Raw genomic sequence first — 6,055 nt, forward strand, 5'->3', positions numbered from 1 at the left:
AGATGAGGGAACATGTAAAGTACTTTGTAAGCTGTGAAGTCCTAGATAAGGCCAGCTATTATTTTATTTGTAATAACTAATAATTGGTACTATTAATCATAATAAGTATGCATCTGAACATTGTAAAATATACAAACATGAGGGTTTTCTGTTAGTATTAAAAATGTGAAAAAATCTACAACTTTGGGAATAAGTAATAGTAAATTCCTTATATTTTAATATTGTTTCCTCATGCTCAAAGATATTTTCTCATTATATCCTTGCGACAACCCAACAAATTATTAATTTCATGTGCTACAGAGTTTGTTAGAAAAATGTATGTTTTAAGGGGTGACTCCAAAAGTGAGAGTGTCAAGCCCTTCTGGCAGGCAAGTAGGAAAGAGACTTTTGCCCAGGGGATGTTTTGGCAGCCCTTAAATCATACCAAAACAAACAGTCACCCACTCTGTTTGTGCATAAGGCTAGCCCTGCTCTGTCTAAACCCTAGCTAAAGAGTAGGTAATAAATCCACACACAGTCCCATGTGTATACCCACCACATATACACTAGCAGCCAAGTGTTGTTTGGAAAGAAATTGTTTTCAGACTATGACAGCTGCGACAGGGCTCATCGTAAGTTATGTTGAGGCAGGTTCATGCAACGGCTAGAGCAGAGGTGTCAAATACACCAGCAGAAACTCCCAAGTGTCAGAGGAATTAGATTAAAATGTATATAATAAAACAAATAAAAATACAATAGAATAGAATAGATATAAAATATCAATATGTAGGTTTCTAAGTCAACATAAAATGCACCCTATAAGAGTATGCTTTAGTGGCCCCCATTTCTATTTGTTTGACTTCACTGGCTAGAGTAGTGGACTTTGGAGTGAGGAAGATCTGGGTTCAAATCCTGTCTCAGACTTACCCTGGATAAGTCACTTAATCTCTCTGGGTCTCAGGTCCTCATCTGTAAAACAAGGGGGTTGGATCTGATTACTTCTAACATCCCTTCTAGCTCTAAATAGATGACTCCATAAGTCTAATAATAATGATAAAACAAAAGTCTGACACTCAGTCAAGCAGTATAGTAAAGAACTGATCTATAAGTGTAAGAACTCTCTCTACTGACACCCTGGCAATCTCCGTAACTTACGAAGTCCAAGAGTTACCTAAGGACACTGAAATGATAACCATCTGGAACTATAGCCACAGAGCTGGAATGTGTCCAAGGCAGGATTGGCACCCAAGCTTTCCCAGCTTTAGAGGAGAGCCCTTCATCTCCCATGCCACCACTGCCTCTTGGGGCACAATGGATGCAGAAATGAGAAGGTCCCTTCTATCCCCAAATCTATGATATTAAAACTAAAAGGATTTGCTACTCCTGGTACATAAAGTTGTAGGCTTTGCCACAGGAGTAAATGGGAATGTCTCTTATGTATCTGTATGTGTATGTTATAGTCCTTTAGAGTTCACCAAGTACTTTTATATCATTTATTTTACTGGATCCTCACAAAAGCAATCACGTCCATTTTTCAGAGGGGGAAGGCACATAAGGAAACAAACAAATTAAAAGATTTGACCAAGATCCTACAGCTAATAAGGAAGCTGTTGAATCTTAATCCCACAGATTTAATCTTAGAAGCATCCTTACAAGTCATTAAGTCCAACCCTCTCATTTTACAGATGAGGAAAGAGAAGTCAGAGAGGTTTAGTGACTTTCCCAAGGTCACACAGGTAGCAAGTAACAGAGCTGGAGTTTGAGCTTAGCTTCTTAGACTCCAAATCCAGGAAGGAAGTCAATAGTGCAGTCTGCAGGAGACTTCCATTGGCTCTGTTTTAACACTTTCATCAGTGACTTGGGTGGAGGTATGCGTGGCAGACATCAAATTTACAGATGAAACACAGTTGGGAAAGAGAATTAATATTTCGCCTAGAAGACTGAGAACCCAAAAAGATCTTAGAAGAATGGGCCAAAGGTGATGATGAAATTTAACAAAATTCTGTCCTGAGTTTTAAAAACACAAATGCACACATATAGGATGAGGGAGATATAGACAGGCAATAAATAGTTCTCGTGGGGAAAAAAAAAACAATGGGTTTTGGTATATAACAAGCTCAATATGAGTCAACAAAATGTGACGTGTCAGCCAAATAACAATGATAACTTGCGTTTATATAGAGCTTTAAAGTTTATAAAACACTTTACATGTGTTATCTCATTTGATCCTCACAACTCTGTGAAGTGAATGCCATTATTATCCTGATTTTACAGATGAGAAAACTGAGGCTGACAGGTTAAGTGATTTGCTCAGGGATGGAATTGATGTCTTCAAATATTTAAAGAGTTGTCAAGTGGAAGAGAGATTAGCCCTCTTTAGCCCTAAAAGGCCAATGAGAGGAAGTTACAGGGAGTTCAATCTGGCTCAATTTGGCTTCACCTTCCTAATAATTAGAACCGTTAAAAAAAAATAGAACAGATTGCCTCGGGTAACACTAATATACACTAGAGGTTTTAAATGGAGACTGGTGACCATTTGCTGGTGACCATCTCTTGATGCAGGTTCAATGCTTATATCAAGTAACTTTTGTTTGTTATAAAGCAAAACAGTTATTGGCTTAAAAATTAGCCAATCAAACCATCTCCAAGTATATATCCAGTATTCATTCTGTTCAGGACACTGCCTACGAATCAATAAGCATTTATTATAAACTTAAAATATGCCAAGGACTATACTAGGCTGTGTGGATACAAAGACAGAAATGATACAGTCCCTGCCCTCACAGAGCTTACCTTCTATCAAGGGAATCAACACATACCCATATTAATAGTTAAAAAACTTGTACAAAAAATACAAAGACATATAAGGTTTCGTTTCTACCTCAAGAAGTTCACCATCTAGTTGCATACATGACATCCATGCAAGAAACAATCATCCAATATAAAAAAACACATAATCAAGTGCCAGATTTGAAGAAATAGAAACTAATATCTGTAAGGTGTTCAGGAGGCAGAGAGAGATCAGTGATAGTCTGGCCAGCACAATGAAAGACTAACTCTGAATCACGTATTTATTGCATTTTGAGGCAGTGACTAAATTAACCACGGAGGTACATAGTCAAGAAATAGTCAATGTCCTTTTCTCAAAAGCTGATTGTCACAGTTGACATATGTGGTTTTCCTCCAGAGATGTGGATCCTGGAGCAGCTAGCTCCCAAAGCAAAGAAGTCTATCAGAAGAATTAAATGGAGAGCGATCTGTACAGATAAAAAATGATCGGCTTCTCCTTGTTGTTTTTCTGTCACTTTGATTCAGGAGTTTAAGTTCTAAGAGGTATCATAGTGGGAGGTCTGAGGAAAAGGGGATGGTTGAGAAGAGAGAAGCTACACTAATTGGGTGATTCACAATATTTGCTAGGAGGAAAAAGCAGTATTGTCAGAGAGTAAAGTACTCCCTCCCTCAAAAAAAAAAAGTGATCCAGCCTTTCCAGGAATGTCTAAATAGAGAAGAAGGGAATTATTTTTTTTCTCACTGCTCATAACCCAAGTAGTTTAACGCCTACATGGACATTTCTTGCTGCTGCTCATGACTGGTTGGTGCCCGAAGAAGCCCCTTCTCTTCCCAGAGAGAGATATATGGTGAGAACACTGGACAAGGAGTCAAAATATCTGGGGTTTTTTAATCCCCTCTACTAATTGGCTGTGTGATCTTGGACCAGTCACCTAATTTCTTTGAGCCTCATCTACAGAGAAGCAGCTTGGTATAGTGGATAAAGAACCAGCCTGAAAGGCAAGGGTTGAAGTGTTACCACTGATACACACAACAAAGCAAGTCAATTAACTGAAAATTGCACCCATGACACTCTCCAACACTGTAAATTGAAGAGCAGTTGCTAATCTGCTTCAGTAGAAGCCCTTTTCCTTATCAGGTATTAAGACTGAATGCAAAAGGATCTCAGAGGCCACCTGTTCCAATTTAACTTATTTTATAGATAAGGAAACTGAAACACCAGGAAATGAAGTGATTTATCCAAAGTCCCATAGGTAGTGTCAGAGGTAAGACTTGAACCCAAATCCTTTCCTCCAGAGTCATTGCTCTTTCCTATATACCACCCTGAATTTCCCTATAAAGACCAATCACATGTCTAGGCAAGGGAGGGGAGAGGGGAGGTGGTGGTGGGGGGGAGACATTTTCCTATTTACATCATAGGGTTGTCTTGGGGATCCGATGAGAGAAGGGATGAGAAGGTGATTTCATTGTCTGATTGCAGCATCCAGAGTGAGGCTTGGCCTTTGGATTCACTGGAGGAAAGGTCAGCATTGAAATCCAAAATTCTAGGGTGATTAAAATAGCCATGAGACCTTTGAACACTTCAATGGTTTCCTGTTGGCACTCCGGATTCTTGGGTAGCAATGGACCAGGGTTACCACTTGAACGCTGTCGCTGGAGAAGTCCAGGCTTTCTCATTATTGGGAGTGAGCCATTATCAGCAGAATTAGCACGAGATCAGGGATCTTGCCAGCCAAGGGTTAAAAAGCATGCCATAGCCTAAGATAAGAAACATGTAGGCAGTAAGGAATCCAGGTAGGGCAACCACAGGACAGAGAAATGTTAGAGGTCAGTCAAAGAGTTCAAAAGTCAAACACACAGGTAACAGTTCAAAGCACTGGCCATCAAAGTACCATGATCAGTTTCCTCCTCTGTAAAAACAGGGCCAATAATAATAGCTAGCATTTGCATAGCACTTCAATGTTTGCAAAGCACTTCACAAATATTATCTCATTTGATCCTCATAACACCATTTTACAGATGAGGAAACTGAGGTAGATAGAGGTTAAATGACTTACCCAAAGTCACACAGCTAATATCTGAGCCGGGATTTGAACTAAGGTGGCTCAGTGGATAGAGCACTGGGCCTGGAGTCAGGAAGACCTGAGTCCAAATCTGACCTCAGAGACTTACTTCACCCTGTTTGCCTCAGTTTCCTCATCTATAAAATGAACTGGAGAAGGAAATGGCAAACCACTCCAGCATCTTTGCCAAGAAAACCCCAAATAGGGTCACAAAGAGTTGGATGTGACTGAAAAATGACTAAACAACAACTTCCCGACTCAAGATCTGGTGCTCTCACTACTGCCTCACCTATTTGCCTGAAAAAATGATAATAATAACAACAGCTGCACTAGTAGAATGCAAGCCCTTTGAAGGCAGGGACTGTCTCACTTAGGTGTTTATCTCCCCAGTGCCTAGTGCAGTGCCAGACACATAGTAGGTGCTTCAATTGATTGTACCACATACCTTATAGGCTTGCTTTGAGGAAAGTTCTTTGTAGACTGAAAAGCATTGTATAAATGTGAATGGTTTTTATAAGGTAGAGTCTGTTTCAGCCAGGGGCCTTTGATATACTCCCTGTTAGGGTAAGAGGTGGTCCCGAGGCTGTATCTATCGCTGCAGTTAGGTAACTGGCTATATCTAGGTATTGACAGGCAAAAAAAGTCATAGGGGGTTGTAGCCTCTGCTTGCAGAAGAACCATTGATCATCTTGTATAGATTTACCTGTTCAGGATTCAAGGTAGCATTGGTAAGAATCCCTTTTATTCATTAGTCCTTGTAGTCATCTTGGGAGGTGGATATGATGATGCCTATTTTACAGAGGAAAACACCGAGAATCAGAGAGAAGATGCGACTCACCTGAGGTCCCCAGCTAGTAAAAGATACAGTCAGGACTAGAACTGGGTTCTTGATTCCTGGTCAAGTGCTTTTTCTACTAGAATTACAAGTCTTGGGTTCGAATCTTGGCCGCATCACTTGCTGTATACATGTGACTTTGGACGCGTTCCTTCACCTCTTGGGGCCTCTGCTTTCTCATCTGTAAAATTGACGGGTTGGACTGCAGGACCTTTAAACTGTTTTCGATGATCACGTGCTGCTGAGGGGAGGGAAGGTATAACTTGTTTCCTGCATGCACCCCTCATCTCACCAGAAAGACTGTGAGCTCCCTGAGGGCAGGTACTATGCCTTTAACTTTTTTGCAAATTCTTCCCTATAGTATCTAGGGGCTGCGCTGGGAGTATAT

The 6,055-nt window shown here is 40.3% G+C and overlaps 1 long non-coding RNA gene across 1 annotated transcript; it reads right to left on the reverse strand.

Moving 5' to 3' along the window:
• Window positions 1–1,547: 1,547 nt before the first annotated feature.
• LOC144455631 (uncharacterized) lies at window positions 1,548–5,623 on the reverse strand. Its single transcript, XR_013484350.1, has 2 exons — window positions 5,536–5,623; window positions 1,548–4,527 (listed from the first exon to the last, which is right to left on the reverse strand). It is a non-coding gene; the product is annotated as an uncharacterized LOC144455631 (long non-coding RNA).
• Window positions 5,624–6,055: the final 432 nt, after the last annotated feature.

Source organism: Phascolarctos cinereus, unplaced genomic scaffold, assembly GCF_003287225.1.
Source record: "Phascolarctos cinereus isolate Bilbo 61053 unplaced genomic scaffold, phaCin_HiC Scaffold_2;HRSCAF=192, whole genome shotgun sequence".
In the NCBI taxonomy this organism is placed as follows: Eukaryota; Metazoa; Chordata; class Mammalia; order Diprotodontia; family Phascolarctidae; genus Phascolarctos; species Phascolarctos cinereus.